Consider the following 21,174-nt stretch of genomic DNA (forward strand, 5'->3'; position numbering starts at 1 on the left):
CGAATCATCAACGTTTGCGAGGCCGCCACGGACACGCCCATCGATGAAAACTCTAAAGCTTCGCAATTTAACATCACAAAGGCTTTAAGACGACAAAACCCAATTTTGGTGTCAATCAGATAAAATCCCTAGGAGGAGTTCGTTAAAATACAACGCCTAGAAATGGCAAAAGAGCCACTTTTTCGCCGCAGGAAGTTAAAAATATCCGACTTCCTGTTGGGTTTGAGATATGGCTCCAAGAGACTTTTTCATATGTTTTGGCATGTTTGAGGTGTGTGCCAATTTTCGTGCATGTGCGTGATTTGTAGATCGGGGGCTCGTCCGTTTAATTTTTATAGGTGGCGCTGTCGAGTCGTTTTGCCACGCCCACTTCAATATTGTTATGTGGATGTGTTCAGGAGAGGACGTTTATCAACCATGTGAAGTTTCAGGCTGATTGGACATTTTGTGGTTGAGTTATAAGGACTTCCTGTTCCATGGCGAAGCGTTGAGGTTTGTCATGCCGCCACGGACACGCCCCTCTGTGAAAACTCTAGATCTTCACAATATATCATCACAAGAGCTTTCAGATGCCGCCACCCAATTTTGGTGCTGATACGATAAATTTTGTGGGAGGAGTTTGTTACTCCGTAAATCATGTCATTTCCTGTGGCCAGCAGGTGGCGCTATAACTGTATCTGGATATCGGCATGTAAATGTGTTCAGGTCAGGACTGTTATCAAGCGTGTGAATTTTGAGGCAGATCGAGTAATGCATGCCTGAGTTATAACGGCTTCCTGTTTCGTGGCGAATCGTCAAAGTTTGCGAGGCCGCCACGGACACGCCCATCGACGAAAACTCTAATCCTTCGCAATTTAACATCGCCAAGGCCTTTAGATGACAAAAGCCAATTTTGGTGTCGATCGGATAAAATCCCTAGGAGGAGTTCGTTAAAATACAACGCCTGGAAATGGCAAAAGAGCCACTTTTTCGCCGCAGGAAGTTAAAAATATCCGACTTCCTGTTGGGTTTGAGATATGGCTCCAAGAGACTTTTTCGTATGTTTTGGTGTGTTTGAGGTGTGTGCCAATTTTCGTGCATGTGCGTGATTCGTATATCGAGGGCTCGTCAGTTTAATTTTTCTAGGTGGCGCTGTCGAGTCATTTTGCCACGCCCACTTCCGAAGCCCATAATAAACGTAAATTTTCGCCACTTTTGAGGCGTGTGCAAAGTTGCGTGAGTTTTTGGGCATGTTTAGCCCCTCAAAACCGCGATTCATTCCGGAGGAGAATAATAATAATAATAATTAAAGCTGCAAGCAGCGATGATAGGGACCTCGCACCCGGGCTCACCGCCGCCCGGTGACCTTACGATGACAAAGAACAGCGAACAATAATAATTTAAGCCAATATATTTTTAAAAATCAAAGAAAATCACAGATTTATGCCAAATTTCCTCCTGTCAGCAGGTGGCGCCATAACTGTGACTCAAGATTGGCATGTAGATGTCAACCGGAGAGTAATCTTATCAACCATGTGAAGTTTCAGGCACATGGGACATTGTGTGGCTGAGTTATAAGCCAAACTACCTACTGCCAGCAGGTGGCGTTATGACTGACTCAATATTGTTATGGGGATGTGTTCAGGAGCGGACTTTTATCAACCATGTGAAGTTTCAGGTAGATCAGAGATTGTGTTAAAAGACAAACTACATTCTGCCAGCAGGTGGCGCTATTAAAGACTCAATATTATTATATAGATGTGCTCTGGAGAGGACTTTCATCAACCATGTGACATTTTAGAAAGATCTGACATTGTGTGGCCCAGTTACAAGCCAAACTTCCTTCTGCCAGCAGGTGGAGCTATGACTATGACTCAATATTATTATGTAGATGTGCTCAGGGGAGGACTTTCATCAACCATGTAAAGTTTCAGGCAGATCGGACATTGTGTGGCCGAGTTATAAGCCAAACTACCTTCCGCCAGCAGGTGGCGCTATGACTGACTCAATATTGTTATGTAGATGTGTTCAGGAGAGGACTTTTATCAATCATGTGAAGTTTCAGGCAGATCAGACATTGTGTGGTTGAGTTATAAGGACTTCCTTTTTCATGGCGAAGCGTTGAGGTTTGTCATGCCACCACAGACAAGCCCCTCTGCAAAAACTCTAGATCTTCACAATATATCATCGCTTGACCTTTCAGATACACAACCAACCAAATTTGGTGCTAATATGAAAAAAATTGTGGGATGAGTTTATTATTTTGTAAATCATGACATTTTCTGTGGCCAGCAGGTGGCGCTATAACTGTATCTGGATATTGGCATGTAAACGTGTTCAGGTCAGGACTCTTATTAAACATGTGAATTTTGAGGCAGATCGGATGATGCATGCCTGAGTTATAATGACTTCCGGTTTTGTGGCGAATCGTTAAAGTTTGCGAGGCCGCCACGGACACGCCCATCGACAAAACCTCTAAAGCTTCGCAATTTAACATCGCCAAGGCCTTTCGATGACAAAACCCAATTTTGGTGTCGATAGGATAAAATCCCTAGGAGGAGTTCGTTAAGATTCAAAGCCTGGAAATGGCAAAAATGCCACTTATTTGCCGCAGGAAGTTAAAAATATCCAACTTCCTGTTGGGTTTGAGATATGGCTCCAAGAGACTTTTTTGTATGTTTTGGCATGTTTAAGGTGTGTGCCAATTTTCGTGCATGTGCGTGATTCGTAGATCAGGGGCTCGTCCGTTTAATTTTTCTAGGTGGCGCTGTCGAGTCATTTTGCCACGCCCACTTCAATATTGTTATGGGGATGTGTTCAGGAGAGGACTTTTATCAACCATGTGAAGTTTCAGGCAGATCGGACATTGTGTGGTTGAGTTATAAGGACTTCCTGTTCCATGGCGAAGCGTTGAGGTTTGTCATGCCGCCACGGACACGCCCCTCTCCGAAAACTCTAGATCTTCACAATATATCATCGCTAGGGCTTTCAGATAACACAACCCAAATTTGGTGCTGATACGAAAAAATTTGTGGGAGGAGTTTGTTACGATGTAAAACATGTCATTTCCTGTGGCCAGCAGGTGGCGCTATAACTGTATCTGGATATCGGCATGTAAACGTGTTCATGTCAGGACTGTTATCAAACGTGTGAATTTTGAGGCAGATCGGATAATGCATGCCTGAGTTATAACGACTTCCTGTTTTGTGGCGAATCGTCAAAGTTTGCGAGGCCGCCACGGACACGCCCATCGACGAAAACTCTAAAGCTTCGCAATTTAACATCGCCAAGGCCTTTAGATGTCAAAACCCAATTTTGGTGTCGATCGGATAAAATCCCTAGGAGGAGTTCGTTAAAATACAACGCCTGGAAATGGCAAAAACGCCACTTTTTCGCCGCAGAAAGTAAAAAATATCCGACTTCCTGTTGGGTTTGAGATATGGCTCCAAGAGACTTTTTCGTATGTTTTGGCATGTTTGAGGTGTGTGCCAATTTTCGTGCATGTGCGTGATTCGTGGATCGGGGGCTCGTCCGTTTAATTTTTCTAGGTGGCGCTGTCGAGTAATTTTGCCACGCCCACTTCCGAAGCCCTTAACAAACGTAAATTTTCGCCACTTCTGAGGCGTGTGCAAAGTTGCGTGAGTTTTCGGGCATGTTTAGCCCCTCAAAATCGCGATTCATTCCGGAGGAGAATAATAATAATAATAATAATAATAATAATAATAATAAACGGAGCAATTCCAATAGGGCCTACGCACCGTTTCGGTGCTCGGTCCCTAATTAAAGCTGCAAGCAGCGATGATAGGGACCTCGCACCCGGGCTCACCGCCACCCGGTGGCCTCAGGATGACAGAGAACAGCGAACAGTAATAATTTAAGCCGATATGTTTAAATCACAAATTTATGTCAAACTTCCTCCTGTCACCAAGTGGCACTATAACTGTGACTCAAGATTGGCATGTAGATGTCTTCAGGAGAGAATTCTTATCAACCATGTGAATTTTCAGGCAGATCAGTCATTTTGTGGCTGATTTATAAGCCAAACTACCTTCTGCCAGCAGGTGGCACTATGAATGATTTAATTTTGTTATGTGGATGTGTTCAGGAGAAGACTTTTATCAACCATGTGAAGTTTCAGGCTGATCACATTTTGTGTGGTTGAGTTATAATGCAAACTACATTCTGCCAGCAGGTGGCGCTTTGACTGTGACTCAAGATTGGCATGTAGATGCCTTCAGTAGAGGAATCTTATCCACCATGTGATTTTTCAGCCAGATCTGACATTGTTCGGCTGAGTTATATTTAATTTCCCGTTGCCAGCAGGTGGCGCTATGACTGTGACTCCATATTGGCATGTAGATGTCTTCAAGAGAGGAATTTAATCAACCATGTATAGTTTCAGGCAGATCAGACATTGTGTGGCTGAGTTATAAGCCAAACTACCTTCTACCAGCAGGTGGCGCTATTAGAGACTCAATATAATTATGTAGATGTGCACGGGAGAGTACTTTCATCAACCATGTGAAGTTTCAGGCAGATCAGACATTGTGTGGTGTAGTTATAAGGACTTCCTGTTCCATGGCGAAGCGTTGAGGTTTGTCATGCCGCCACGGACACGCCCCTCTGCAAAAACTTTAGATCTTCACAATATATCATCGCTAGAGCTTTCAGATGACAACACCCAATTTTGGTGCTGATACAATAAAATTTGGTGAAGTAGTATGTTACAATGTAAAACATGTCGTTTCCTGTGGCCAGCTGGTGGCGCTATAACTCTATCTGGATATTGGCATGTAAACGTGTTCAGGTCAGGACTCTTATTAAACATGTGAATTTTGAGGCAGATCGGATAATGCATGCCTGAGTTATAATGACTTCCGGTTTTGTGGCGAATCGTTAAAGTTTGCAAGGCCGCCACGGACACGGCTATCGACAAAACCTCTAAAGCTTCGCAATTTAACATCGCCAAGGCCTTTAGATGACAAAACCCAATTTTGGTGTCGATAGCATAAAATCCCTAGGAGGAGTTTGTTAAGATACAAAGCCTGGAAATGGCAAAAATGCCACTTATTTGCCGCAGGAAGTTAAAAATATCTGACTTCCTGTTGGGTTTGAGATATGGCTCCAAGAGACTTTTTCGTATGTTTTGGCGTGTTTAAGGTGTGTGCCAATTTTCGTGCATGTGCGTGATTCATAGATCAGGGGCTCGTCCGATTAATTTTTGCAGGTGGCGCTGTCGAGTCAATTTGCCACGCCCACTTCAATATTGTCATGTGGATGTGTTCAGGAGAGGACTTTTATCAACCATGTGATGTTTCGGGGAGATCGGACATTGTGTGGTTGAGTTATAAGGACTTCCTGTTCCATGGCGAAGCGTTGAGGTTTGTCATGCCGCCATGGACACGCCCCTCTGCGAAAACTCTAGATCTTTACAATATATCATCGCTAGAGCTTTCAGATAACACAACCCAAATTTGGTGCTGATACGAAAAAATTTGTGGGAGGAGTTTGTTACACTGTAAAACATGTCATTTCCTGTGGCCAGCAGGTGGCGCTATAACTTTATCTGGATATCGGCATATAAACGTGTTCAGGTCAGGACTCTTATCAAGCGTGTGAATTTTGAAGCAGATCGGATAATGCATGCCTGAGTTATAACGACTTCCTGTTTTGTGGCGAATCATCAAAGTTTGCGAGGCCGCCACGGACACGCCCATCGACGAAAACTCTAAAGCTTCGCAATTTAACATCGCCAAGGCCTTTAGATGACAAAACCCAATTTTGGTGACGATCGGATAAAATCCCTAGGAGGAGTTCGTTAAAATACAACGCTTGGAAATGGCAAAAACGCCACTTTTTCGCCGCAGGAAGTCAAAAATATCCGACTTCCTGTTGGGTTTGAGATATGGCTCCAAGAGACTTTTTCGTATGTTTTGGCGTGTTTGAGGTGTGTGCCAATTTTCGTGCATGTGTGTGATTCGTGGATCGGGGGCTCGTCCGTTTAATTTTTCTAGGTGGCGCTGTCGAGTCATTTTGCCACGCCCACTTCCGAGACCCATATCAACCTGCTATTTACACCGGGTTTGGTGTGTGTGCAATTTTTCGTGAGTTTTCGGGCATGTTTAGACCCTCAAAAGTGCCCCGATTGGGGGCGGAATAATAATAATAATAATAATAATAATAAAAAACGGAGCAATTCCAATAGGGCCTACGCACCGTTTCGGTGCTCGGTCCCTAATAATAATAATAATAATAATAAACGGAGCAATTCCAATAGGGCCTACGCACCGTTTCGGTGCTCGGTCCCTAATAATAAGAAACGGAGCAATTCCAATAGGGCCTTGCACCGTTCGGTGCTCGGTCCCTAATTAAAGCTGCAAGCAGCGATGATAGGGACCTCGCACCCGGGCTCACCGCCGCCCGGTGACCATACGATGGCAGAGAACAGCGAACAATAATAATTTAAGCCAATATATATAAAAAATCTAAGAAAATCACAGATTTATGCCAAACTTCCTCCTGTCAGCAGGTGGCGCTATAACTGTGACTTAAGATTGGCATGTAGATGTCTTCCGGAGAGGAATCTGATCAACCATGTGAAGTTTCAGGCACATGGGACATTGTGTGGCTGAGTTATAAGCCAAACTACCTTCTGCCAGCAGGTGGCGTTATGACTGACTCAATATTGTTATGTGGATGTGTTCAGAAGCGGACTTTTATCAATCATGTGAAGTTTTAGGCAGATCAGAGATTGTGTGGAGATTGTGTTTTAAGACAAACTACATTCTGCCAGCAGGTGGCGCTATGAAAGACTCAATATTATTATGTAGATGTGTTTAGGAGAGGACTTTCATCAACCATTCGACATTTTAGGCAGATCTGACATTGTGTGGCCGAGTTATAAGCCAAACTACCTTCTGCCAGCAGGTGGCGCTATGACTGACTCAATATTGTTATGTGGATGTGTTCAGGAGAGGACTTTTATCAATCATGTGAAGTTTCAGGCAGATCAGACATTGTGTGGTTGAGTTATAATAACTTCCTGTTCCATGGCGAAGCGTTGAGGTTTGTCATGCCACCACAGACACGCCCCTCTGCAAAAACTCTAGATCTTCACAATATGTCATCGCTAGAGCTTTCAGATGACACCACTCTATTTTGGTGCTGATACGGGAAAGTTTGTGGAAGGAGTTTGTTACAGTGTCAAACATGTCATTTCCTGTAGCCAGCAGGTGGCGCTATAACTGTAACTGGATATCGGCACGTAAACCTGTTCAGGTCAGGACTTTTATTAAATGTGTGAATTTTGAGGCAGATCGAATATTGCATGCCTGAGTTATAACGACTTACTGTCTTGTGGCAAATCATCAACGTTTGCGAGGCCGCCACGGACACGGCCATCGATGAAAGCTCTAAAGCTTCGCAGTTTAACATCACCAAGGCTTTAAGATGACAAAACCCAATTTTGGTGTCAATCAGATAAAATCCCTAGGAGGAGTTCGTTAAAATACAACGCTTGGAAATGGCAAAAGAGCCACTTTTTCGCCGCAGGAAGTTAAAAATATCCGACTTCCTGTTGAGTTTGAGATATGGCTCCAAGAGACTTTTTCGTATGTTTTGGCATGTTTGAGGTGTGTGCCAATTTTCGTGCATGTGCGTGATTCGTAGATCGGGGGCTCGTCCGTTTAATTTTTCTAGGTGGCGCTGTCGAGTCGTTTTGCCACGCCCACTTCAATATTGTTATGTGGATGTGTTCAGGAGAGGACGTTTATCAACCATGTGAAGTTTCAGGCTGATTGGACATTTTGTGGTTGAGTTACAAGGACTTCCTGTTCCATGGCGAAGCGTTGAGGTTTGTCATGCCGCCACGGACACGCCCCTCTGTGAAAACTCTAGATCTTCACAATATATCATCACCAGAGCTTTCAGATAACACCACCCAATTTTGGTGCTGATACGGTAAAATTTGTGGGAGGAGTTTGTTACTCCGTAAATCATGTCATTTCCTGTGGCCAGCAGGTGGCGCCGTAACTGTATCTGGATATCGGCTTGTAAATGTGTTTAGGTCAGGACTCTTATCAAGCGTGTGTATTTTGAGGCAGATCGGATAATGCATGCCTGAGTTATAACGGCTTCCTGTTTCGTGGCGAATCGTCAAAGTTTGCGAGGCCGCCACGGACACGCCCATCGACGAAAACTCTAATCCTTCGCAATTTAACATCACCAAGGCCTTTAGATGACAAAACCCAATTTTGGTGTCGATCAGATAAAATCCCTAGGAGGAGTTCGTTAAAATACGACGCCTGGAAATGGCAAAAACGCCACTTTTTCGCCGCAGGAAGTTAAAAATATCCGACTTCCTGTTGGGTTTGAGATATGGCTCCAAGAGACTTTTTCGTATGTTTTGGCATGTTTGAGGTGTGTGCCAATTTTCGTGCGTGTGTGTGATTCGTGGATCGGGGGCTCGTCCGTTTAATTTTTCTAGGTGGCGCTGTCGAGTCATTTTGCCACGCCCACTTCCGAGACCTGTAACAAACGTAAATTTTCGCCACTTCTGAGGTGTGCGCAAAGTTGCGTGAGTTTTCGGGCATGTTTAGCCCCTCTAAATCGCGATTCATTGGAGAGAAGAATAATAATAATAATAATAATTAAAGCTGCAAGCAGCGATGATAGGGACCTCGCACCCGGGCTCACCGCCGCCCGGTGACCTTACGATGACAGAGAACAGCGAACAATAATAATAAAAGCCGATATATATATATATAAAACCTAAGAAAAATACAGATTTATGCCAAACTTCCTCCTGTCAGCAGGTGGCGCTATAACTGTGACTTAAGATTGGCATGTAGATAACTTCAGGAGAGGAATTTAATCAACCATGTGAAGTTTCAGGCACATGGGACATTTTGTGGCTGAGTTATAAGCCAAACTACCTTTTGCCAGCAGGTGGCGTTATGACTGACTCAATATTGTTATGGGGATGTGTTCAGGAGTGGACTTTTATCAAACATGTGAAGTTTCAGGCAGATCAGAGATTGTGTGGAGATTGTGTTATAAGACAAACTACATTCTGCCAGCAGGTGGCGCTATTAAAAACTCAATATTATTATGTAGATGTGCTCAGGAGAGGACTTTCATCAACCATGTGACATTTTAGACAGATCGGACATTGTGTGGCCGAGTTACAAGAAAAACTACCTTCTGCCAGCAGGTGGCGCTATGACTATGACTCAATATTATTATGAAGATTTTTTATGTAGATGTGCTCAGGGGAGGACTTTTATCAATCATGTGAAGTTTCAGGCAGATCGGACATTGTGTGGCCAAGTTACAAGCCAAACTACCTTCTGCCAGCAGATGGCGCTATTACTGACTCAATATTGTTATGTAGATGTGTTCAGGAGAGGACTTTTATCAATCATGTGAAGTTTCAGGCAGATCGGACATTGTGCGGTAGAGTTATAAGGACTTCCTGTTCCATGGCGAAGCGTTGAGGTTTGTCATGCCACCACAGACACGCCCCTCTGCAAAAACTCTAGATCTTCACAATATATCATTGCTAGAGCTTTCAGATGACACCACTCCATTTTGGTGCTGATATGGGAAAGTTTGTGGTAGGAGTTTCTTATAGTGTCAAACATGTCATTTCCTGTGGCCAGCAGGTGGCGCTATAACTGTAACTGGATATCGGCACGTAAACCTGTTCAGGTCAGGACTGTTATTAAATGTGTGAATTTTGAGGCAGATCTGATAATGCATGCCTGAGTTATAACGACTTCCTGTTGTGGCGAATCATCAAAGTTTGCGAGGCCGCCACAGACACGCCCATCGACAAAAACTCTAAAGCTTCGCAATTTAACATCGCCAAGGCCTTTAGATGATAAAACCCAATTTTGGTGTCGATCGGATAAAATCCCTAGGAGGAGTTCGTTAAAATACAACGCTTGGAAATGGCAAAAATGCCACTTTTTCGCCGCAGGAAGTTAATAATATCTGACTTCCTGTTAGGTTTGAGATATGGCTCCAAGAGACTTTTTCGTATGTTTTGGCATGTTTAAGGTGTGTGCCAATTTTCGTGCATGTGCGTGATTCGTAGCTCGGGGGCTCGTCCGTTTAATTTTTCTAGGTGGCGCTGTCGAGTCATTTTGCCACGCCCACTTCAATATTGTTATGTGGATGTGTTCAAGAGATGACGTTTATCAACCATGTGAAGTTTCAGGCGGATCGGACATTGTGTGGTTGAGTTATAAGGACTTCCTGTTCCATGGCGAAGCGTTGAGGTTTGTCATACCGCCACGGACACGCCCCTCTGCCAAAACTCTAGATCTTCACAATATATCATCGCTAGAGCTTTCAGATAACACCACCCAATTTTGGTGCTGATACGAAAAAATTTGTGGGAGGAGTTTATTACTCCGTAAATCATGTCATTTCCTGTGGCCAGCAGGTGGCGCCGTAACTATATCTGGATATCGGTATGTAAACGTGTTCAGGTCAGGACGCTTATCAAACGTGTGAATTTTGAGGCAGATCTGATAATGCATGCCTGAGTTATAATGACTTCTTGTTTTGTGGCGAATCATCAAAGTTTGCGAGGGCGCCACGGACACGCCCATCGACGAAAACTCAAAAGCTTCGCAATTTAACATCGCCAAGGCCTTTAGATGACAAAACCCAATTTTGGTGTCGATCGGATAAAATCCCTAGGAGGAGTTCGTTAAAATACAACGCCTGGAAATGGCAAAAACGCCACTTTTTCGCCGCAGGAAGTTAAAAATATCTGACTTCCTTTTGGGTTTGAGATATGGCTCCAAGAGACTTTTTCGTGTGGTTTGGCATGTTTGAGGTGTGTGCCAATTTTCGTGCATGTGCGTGATTCGTGTATCGGGGGCTCGTCCGTTTAATTTTTCTAGGTGGCGCTGTCGAGTCATTTTGCCACGCCCACTTCCGAGACCCATATCAACCTGCTATTTACACCGCGTTTGGTGTGTGTGCAAATCTTCATGAGTTTTCGGGCATGTTTAGACCCTCAAAAGTGCCCCGATAGGGGGCGGAATAATAATAATAATAATAATAATAATAAAAAACGGAGCAATTCCAATAGGGCCTACGCACCGTTTCGGTGCTCGGTCCCTAATAATAATAAACGGAGCAATTCCAATAGGGCCTACGCACCGTTTCGGTGCTCGGTCCCTAATAAACGGAGCAATTCCAATAGGGCCTTGCACCGTTCGGTGCTCGGTCCCTAATAATAAACGGAGCAATTCCAATAGGGCCTACGCACCGTTTCGGTGCTCGGTCCCTAATAATAATAATAATAATAATAATAAAAAACGGAGCAATTCCAATAGGGCCTACGCACCGTTTCGGTGCTCGGTCCCTAATGAACATTAAGACATAAAAAATAAACATAAAAACACTTATAAAGAATAAATAATTAATCACTTTAAATGTCCACCCCGCAAACAAATGTTTAAAACGAAAATCTACAAGTCACCGAAACACCTCTGCTTTAGTCTGTGTCTTGTTTAAATGTCTAATGGCTGCTGGTATGAAACTACTTTTGTAGTGTTTCGTTCTACAGCTTAATACTAGAAACCTGCGACCAGAAGGAAGGAGGCGCTGAAACTCTGAGTGTAGAGGATGAGCAGTGTCACTTAAAATGGAATTTGTGATTCTGTTTAGCTGCCTGGTTTACACAGCCTCTAGATTGGCTAGTGACACCCCGGTCAGCTTACTGGACCACATTATTTGATTTAGTAAGTTTTTATTCTTGACAGAGAGATTCCCAAACCATGACACCAAAGCTAAGGATAAAACGTATTCAAGAAAAGCATGATAAAATAGAACCATCGTGTGTTTATCAATATGGATGAACAATTCTCATCAAAGGAAAGTGTAGAGTCAATAATTGTGCCAAGGTATTTGTATGATCGCACATTTTCCACAGTCTGATTTTTAATGGAAATGCTCATCTGTGTGTGAGCAGCCTTTCTAAGATCAATGATCATATCTTTTGTCTTTAAAACATTTAACTGAAGATATGACTCCTCACACCATAAACTATTATACATTTATGTTGTTTTATTTTAATGTTTATCATATATGTAAATGTAATTTATTTGTGCATCATTTCTGGACATTATTGTTTTAATCTATTATTACCATCAACCATTTCAACTATCTTTGCTTAACATCAAAATGAGAAATGTTTTGACAAAATTTGAGACAATTATACCTTGTTTGAATGGGTTGTATTTGTATTTTCTTCTTCTTTTTTATTGTTATTATTTGTCTTTTGCTTATTGTTAAAAAAAGTCCTGATATTATTTGTATTCTCGTATTCTACATAATGTTATATATAATGTTAATCAACATACTTATTTTAAAAAAAGATACTTGATTGAACCATGTGTCATAGAAACGGGCCCCAAACAATAAGAATGCAATGTTTTATGACTTCCAAAGATCACCTAGTCATCTTTTATGGTGCTTTTTTCCACTTTTGGCCTCCTCAATCTCCATAAACTTTGACAGAATGGAACACAGCAGTGTGAACATTCTGCTAAACATCTCCTTTTTGTGTTCTGCAGTAAATGGAGATCATGTAGAGCGAATAACGACATCAAAAATGTCACTTTTGAGTGATATATACTTTAAGCAAACAGTTACTGAATCAGACAGTTGTTGTGCTTCCACACAGCCAGAGGACTAACTTACTGCATTAGGCAAATGTGACTGTGACATCACAAGAGAGTAATAAAAGCCCATTTGCCAGCAGAACTCAGCCAGAACATCCATCCATCCAACAAAGAGTGGTCTTGTCCTGCAGTTTTTACGGTGCCGTTACGGGACTATCGGTGAGTCTCCACTTCTTTACTTCACCAAGCTTTGTTACCTCAGAAGTTGATCCTAGGATGTACCATCCTTTGAGCAACACCAAGTTGGTGGGATTTTAATTTGAACACTTGTCGATTGAGACTATAAACTTTCTGAGACAGCGGGGAGATGTATGATATGGTTGTTGTTCAGCTGTTTTGGATTTTTCACATACGGGAGAGGCAGAGAGGCACAAGGAAATCAAGTGACTTGCCTTAAGTGTCAGGGTGACGGATGCAGCACAATGGAGCAGTTGTGGAGCTTTAAGATGGGATGACCTCGTTCAGCAAGCCTGCCGCTGTCCGCGAGCACTTTACTGAAAAATAGTGAGGGGACAAATAAACTGGTGAATGTTTGATTGTTGCACTCTCATTAAACAATAGCTGTCTGAAAGCAGAGATGTTACAAGATAAGGTAAAAAGAGACAACACAGTGGCTTTATGAGCAAACGAAACGTCTTTTCTGGTCTGTCTCGGGACTAAATGGAAAACGTCACTGTACAGCCACGTTTCAACTTGGCCGAACTCTGTCATATGACAAAGGAAGCCTCCAGTTGTGCGTGTGAGTTCCTGTAAATGTGTTTGTGAGGGATGACAAGAGCTAGACGCTGGAGCAGATGAGCAGGAAACACATTGTAGACATTTTGATTGTTTCTACATTTGCTAAATGAAGAGGCCTTGCATTGCTAAGCTTCATGAGGAAATATCTGACATTCACTAGATGCACTTATAGTTTAAAGGTCTGATGAAATGAGAATCTTTTTATTCAATGTCTGACGTAATCTCAACTGAATAATAAAGAGATGGTGAGACAGAGTAGCTTCTCCCTTTTTAAAAAACAACAAATAGTGTTTCGCTTTTAATCACAGCTCTAACAGTGAGGATGGTCGAGCTCATGTGTATTAAATGAGAAATGTCTTGAAGGGGGCGGGGCATGTCAGATACTAGAGAGCATTTGATTAGTCATGAATTTAGGCATGAACCATTTAAGTGACAAACTGCAAGCTTTAGATGTTTAAATTAGTTTTATATTTTCTAAATGCAAATTTTGGCTATGCTTTGGAGCACAATAGCTTATAGATATTCTAAAAAACTAACATCTAAGTTTTTTATTTTAATTTCACAGGACCTTTAAAGGCACAGTATGTATAATTTTTAAAATTAAGCTACAGTATTCAAATACCACTAGAACAGAGTTGTATGTGTGTGTGTGTGTGTGTGTGTGTGTGTGTGTGTGTGTGTGTGTGTGTGTGTGTGTGTGTGTGTGTGTATATATATATATATATATATATATATATATATATATATATATATATATATATATATATATATATATATATATATTATCACCTTAAAATTATAAGTTTAGAGAAAGAAGATAATGAGATAATGAGCTCTAAAGTTTTTGCATTCCATAGCAAACAGTATGTGTGAAACATTTCCTTTTTTTTCAAATAGAAAGCCTTAAAATTTAAACAACTTATAAAATACATCCCATAATGTAAATAAATTGTCATTTTATAAGAATATATCAATAACTCAATTTTGACAAAAATGTTAGATACAACCTTATAATTCTAAGGTGACGATATGGAATGTCCACTTTTTAGTCATATCACACTTTAACGTGAATTTTATATAAGATCATGGTGTGCACATGAGTCTCTGGACTTACTGCATCACAGACACCAATATTTTTACAATTTATTAAAAATTAATCACTTTCTGGCCATCGAATATTGGACATCACCTTGTAAACGTTTATTATTACCATTTGTTGAGTCTCCCCATACAGTTTGATAGAGCACCTGGAGCCAAAAGAAGCTTTGAGTGGCGAATTCGGACACACTACTCACCTGACATACTGTTTTTAACCAGAGATGGCAACATGTACAAGTAGAAGTACAAATACTCATGTATGAAACGACTCTGGTAAAAGTTGAAGTACACTTTTGTACCCAAGTAAATGTAAAGAAGTATGGCCTCAAAAATGTACTTAAGTAAAAAGTATCTATTTTTACTACATGTTTTAGTTTTACTAGGTAGGTCAATATCCATTTTCCCCCCATGTATCATCATCCTGACACAAACTCACACTGTTCATCACGGCTGCCATTCACGTTCATGCACTTTAAAAATAATTTTGTAGGCCTGTAGATCTATATAAATAATATCTTACATGTTACACTGAATTTTGTCCAAAATATATTGAATATTTACATTTTATATTTGAATATTTTTTTATTGAATATATTGAAAATATATTTTCTTTTGCTAAAATAAACACTTATCTTATTTGACTGCAAACTATTTTCTTTTGCTTTAGCACCTCTCCTACATAACCCATTATTTTTGTGTTTTTTTCCAGGGTTTTATTGTGGATATTTTCTTAAATGAATAAACATTAATTATGTTAATACATTTATTCTATACTAAAAGCTACAGGCGTGACTACAACCTACAAAACGTGCATGATCTTTTATTTATTTTTTTATTTTGATAGAACAGTGGAGATTTACAGACAGAAAAGTGTGCAGAGCAGAGATGGGGAGAGGGGAAGGGATGGGTTGGCAAAGGACCTCGAGCCGGGAATCGAACTCGGGTCACTGTGAGCACCTAGGTACTATGTGTCAACACACTAACCACACGGCTATTGACGCCAACTGCGTAATCTTTTATTCACGTGATAAATTCAGAACCTTTTGCAATATATATCAATTTATACATTGCCCAGGGGTGCGTTTCCCAAAACTACTGTTAGCCAACTAAGGTCGCAAGTTCTGTCGTTACAAACATAGTTTGTTGATTGGCCGTTTCCCAAATCCGTCGCTCCAAGGAACATTCGCAAACTGCATCGCAAGCTTGAGCACTCGCAACTATACCCCTGGAGCTGTAGTTCGAAACATAGTTCCTGGCTGTGTTCTATTCACACTTATCCCCACATGCCCTATTCATTTAGAACACTCTAACATTCAAAGTTGGAATTATGAAAAGTAAAAAAGCATTGAGGTCATCTCTCTTAGCTGTAATTTGCTTTCTAACTATTTTTACAGTTCAGTTTTAGCGATCTTCATGTTTACAGTTGTGCTCCGTTCGCAGTGCACTTTGAAAACATTGATGACATTTTGAACACAGCCTCATGGGGAAAGCTATAGGTGACCTATTAATTAAAAGCGGAATTTATGTTACATCTCCAAAGCTTGTGAAAACAAAAAGCATACGTTAATTATTTTCATTCATAGTAGGCTATTTATTAAGTATCTGTACTGTATATGACATGGGCCTTCTGGTTAGAACCCTCTGCTGTGGTTTACTAGTGCCAAAATGTAAAAGTAGTCTTTTAAAAAATAAAAAGAATAAATAAATAAATAAATAAATAAATAAATAAATAAGCAATATCCTACTTAATAATGATAATAATAATAGTAATAATCATAATAATCATCATAATTAATAATATTATTATTAAAGTATGATTTATTTGGTATCACTTTATATTAAGTGGCCTTAACTAGTATGTACTTACACAGGAATTATTAGTTTGTTACAATGTACTTATTGTGTAAATACATGTATTTATTGTGTACTTATGCTCGATTAAATAGCTATATTATATGTATATAAATATATGTATTTACATGTGTAATTAACTTCTGTGAATACATCTGTAAATACACTGCTGTGCTGACCATTCCCTACACCTTAACCCATCCTTAAACCTACCCATGCCACCAAACCTGTCCATAACCCAACAGCCTATCCCAACTCAACAGCACCACAAGTGTTCTCAAATACATTATGAACACAGTAAGTACATTGATTTTATTTTTTAATGCAAGTACATAGTAGTTAAGGACACTTAATATAAAGTAGGACCATTTATTTTTTATTTCTAATACATAATAATTATTAAATTTCATTTCTTAATAAATCGCCTCATTTATTTATTTATTTATTTATTTATTTATTTATTTATTTATTTATTTATTTATTTATATGATTTATATTTGATATTAGAATAGGTGTTAGCTTTTGTAAGTGATTTTATGTTCTAGAATAGGATATGTCATTCTCAATATTATTAGTAAAGCAAACATAGGCCCTATATGTGCCATATATTTCAATTAATATGTTTTTTTTTATCAAATCTATTATTGGATTTTATTTTAAATGCATGTTTGTGTAAAACAATGTAATTTGCACAAAGAAATTATGGCGTTCTTCTCTAAAGAAGTTGTTATTCCACCCAGTTTAGAGCGTCATTATGGGCGTTTTACGTTATAACTAACAAGGTTCAAGCGATGGGTCTGCGACAGAGAAATTATACATTTTGGGAAACACTTGTCACAACATCGTTCTTTTTCCAAATGATGCATCGTACTATGATAGTTCAGCTGCGAGTTACGTCGTTATTTGGAAAATGCACCCCAGTATAGTTACTTTTGTTGTTGTAAAATATTTGTTAAAAATTTAAATCATATAGTCAGCAAAAAAATAAAAAATAAATAAAACTGTTAAACAGCATAAATTGTGTATTAGGAAATATGAACTCATAAGAAATAAAGGAAATTAATCTCAATGCATAATGTTTTATAAAGTATTTGATTCGTTTATTACTAAAATGTACACATTTATTCCTTTATAGTGTGTAAAAAGCACATTTTTTCATGGTATTAGATTGAAAGACCAGACAAAACCCGTGCAGTGTGATTGGAAGTGGACAAAAGACTATTAACCTTAAGAATTTGTATGGCATATTTTGAACTGGAACGTGTCTCTCTTGTTTACATGTGATCTGATCGAGCAAAGTGTGTATACCATGTATACAGGGCAGCAACGGTCATGTTAAATTTGCCGTCTCTCTCTTTGTCTCATTTGCATAGTCATCCTTGCCTTTCTCATAGAAATCTTCATAAACTAGCCTACATATGGTGGGTGATAGCTTTGCCTGAAAAAATGTGCACTGCTGCACACAGGTGGGCAATGTAAGAAGTAAAAAGTTGTCAAAATTACAAAAGTAACTAAGTATTTGTTCTTTGTTTCCCATCTCTGTTTTTAACATACTATATAGTATGGAACTATATTCTTTCGAGTGCAGCCTAAATGTTTTGCAATGTTATGCATCCTTGCTAAAAACGTAAAAATTATATTATTGAATAAACAATACAACAATAATAGTTATAAACATTTTTACTATGCTTTCAACTCTACAAAAATAAATAAAACTGAATTTTGAAAAAAGTTGATCTAAATACTTAAACGCAAAGCAGGATCTAGTGGAATTTAAAGTTAATAGGACATGCATAATATAGCAGACGAATAATCCATAATGCTGTAATGATGACAGAACAATTTCCTTTCTTTCTTTCTCTCTCTCTCTTTTTATGTTCACACTGGTTTTTAGACTGAAAAGGGGAAGGCGGTCACTGATTAGACGAGGAATCAGAGATTTTTATTTTTGGAGATGTGCAGAGAGGAAAGAGAGAGGAAGTGTTACCCGGAGTAAAGATTTCATCAGTGGTTTTGGTGAGCCTGTAAGCCCTTTGAATGATGTGTGACAGAGCTCAGGATTATAAACCAGTGCGTGTGTGGGGATTGAGTTGCCTGATGCGTTCATTTGAATCCCTTCTTTCTCATCTCATCTCTAAAGCCAAATGTTACTCTTATTTTTTGAAAAAACTTGATGTCTCTTGCTAAACCTTCATAATGCTTCATAATAATCTTAACATATCTTGCAGAGGCGAAGCAGTGGCGCAGTAGGTAGTGCTGTCGCCTCACCGCAAGAAGGTCGATGGTTAAAACCTCGGCTCAGTTGGCGTTTCTGTATGTAGTTTGCATGTTCTCCCTGCATTCGCGTTGGTTTCTCCGGGTGCTCCGGTTTCTCCCACAGTCCAAAGACATGCGGTACAGGTGAATTGGGTAGGCTAAATTGTCTGTAGTGTATGAGTGTGTGTGTGGATGTTTCCCAGAGATGGGTTGCGGCTGGAAGAGTATCCGCTGCGTAAAAACTTGCTGGATAAGTTGCCGGTTCATTCCGCTGTGGCGACCCCGGATTAATAAAGGGACTAAGCCGACAAGAAAATGAATGAATATCTTGCAGAATCGCATTTGTTTGGCATAGATCCTTCAGTATTGTCTGGGTGTGAAGCTGTAGTCTGTGTGACGGACAGTGCTTTACTGGAGATCTTGTGACTTTAATTCTTGGTGTTTTTTTGCTGACGGTTCGGTTCATGTAACGAGACAAGCATGAACAGTCAATGGCGGCTCAGATATGCTGTAGTCACAAGACACTGTTCCCAGCATAGCCAAGGCTTAAGGAAAACACTTTACAGTTAACAGTATAACTACGATTCTTTATTCTGTCACTGTATTCAAGTGTTGTTTTACTTAAAAACTTTCTCAACTTTTATTTTGAAGTGAAAATGTGTAGACATTATATTCAAAATGAGAATGAATCATTCTTATCAAAGTTGTTGCTAGCATGTTACAATAACAGTACATGAATAATGATGTGTTATTATGTAAACTAAACATTACTTTATTAAGAACTAATGATGAGTTAATGTATGGACTAATCATGAACTAACATTAACTACAACATAAGTCACATAAGTTTATTTGTGAATATGGGCTACCTTAATTACTTGTTAGTATATGATTGTTTGTTAATTAATGTATTAATTACCACATTAGTTTATGCTCAATTTAACCATCATGAACTCATAAGTTTACTTGGAGGGGCAAATCATCATAAACTCATTCTTAACTACTTATAAACTCCTTATGCACCTTTTTAGTGCGTTTACATCCAAATAATAGGAAAGTGTTCTGTCAACATCAACATGAACAGTTTAAACACAGGAGTTCATGATTAGTTAAAAATGAGTTTATGGTGATGTGCCCCTCCAAGTAAAGTCATGAAGTAATTATACATTAACAGCTCATGAGTTCACATTGGTTATATTTAGCATTAACTTAAATGTTCATTAATACATTAATTAACAACCATATACTAACAAGTAATTAAGGTAGACGTTATTCACACATGAACTCTTGTGACTCATTTTGTATGAACACTTGTTACAACTCGTTAAATTTAGTTTATGATTAGCGCATGCTTTAACTCATCATTAATTCATCATGTAATCTTTAGTTTACATATTAATACATCTTTAATAATGGACTGCTTTTGTAAAGTGTTACCAATTTGTTGATTCTTTGTAATCCGACTGATTAACAACTCACTGATTTAGTAATGACAAACAGATGAACTGAATTTAAAATAGGTAAAGAACTGAGAACAATGTGGTGTTTTTTTTTACTCAGAGCATTAAAAAAGATCCTAAAAGCTTTAATGTGATAATTCCACATAATTCATAATGTCATACTACTAAGCTCTGACCTTATGACTTTTAAATCATAAATGTATGCTTTTATGTCATTATTTTGACTTAATTAGCATTAAATAATATTTTTAAAAGCATTTTTTTCTTAACGTTAAGATTAAATGTATAAAGAATGCTTTTCTGTGAATATTTCAGCATGACATCTGTATTTTAATTCAAGTATATGATTTCTTGTGTTTATCTGTTATTGTATGATATCTTTGTAATAATAATTTACAAGTAATACAATTTTTTCAAAAAAAAATTATAGGGGGTGTTAGCCTTTAATTGATAGAACGGTGTAGAGAATTGACAGAAAAGGGTTTTTGCTAGATCGGAAATGGTTGCAGCCGGAAGTTAACGAGAATTATTTATATTATTTATTAAATTTCCCATTTAATATAGTGGTTGTATTGAGTATTATTTATGCTATCTATTAAATTACCCAGTAAAATGTATTTTTTAACGTCTACTCTCACGTTAACCCTAAACCATCACAGTACTGTAAAAATATAAATTATTGTTATACAGTGTCAAAAAAATGCTGCCATATTGATGTGCTTATCACACTTCTGGCTGGCCGTGTATCCGATTTAGACTCTACCTCAGCATAGGACCTTGAGCCAGGAATCGAACTTGGGTCGATGAAGCATCTTGGTGCTTTATGTCGGCACACTTTACCACTAGGAAATTGGAGCCAATGTAATACTGTTTTTAAAAATACTATAAATATTTTTCATTTTAATTATATCTTTCATAATTTTGTTTTATTTATGTTTAGTTTTATTTATTTATTATTTATATTATTGTATTATTTATTCATTATGAGTATTATTATATTCATTTTTTTCATTTGTAGTTTCTTTGTTAGTTTATACAAATAAAAAGAGGGGAAGTTATGTTTATTTTTATATTTGATGTCAGTTACCTTT

At 38.9% G+C, this 21,174-nt stretch overlaps 1 protein-coding gene across 1 annotated transcript in view; it reads left to right on the forward strand.

Moving 5' to 3' along the window:
• The window catches only part of sgsm1a (small G protein signaling modulator 1a), a 766,057-nt gene that overhangs the window by 383,041 nt on the left and 361,842 nt on the right, over positions 1–21,174 (forward strand). The gene's annotated exons all lie outside the window — the stretch shown is intronic.

Source organism: Danio rerio, chromosome 5 (assembly GCF_052040795.2).
Source record: "Danio rerio strain M-AB ecotype USA chromosome 5, GRCz13ab, whole genome shotgun sequence".
NCBI lineage: Eukaryota > Metazoa > Chordata > Actinopteri > Cypriniformes > Danionidae > Danio > Danio rerio.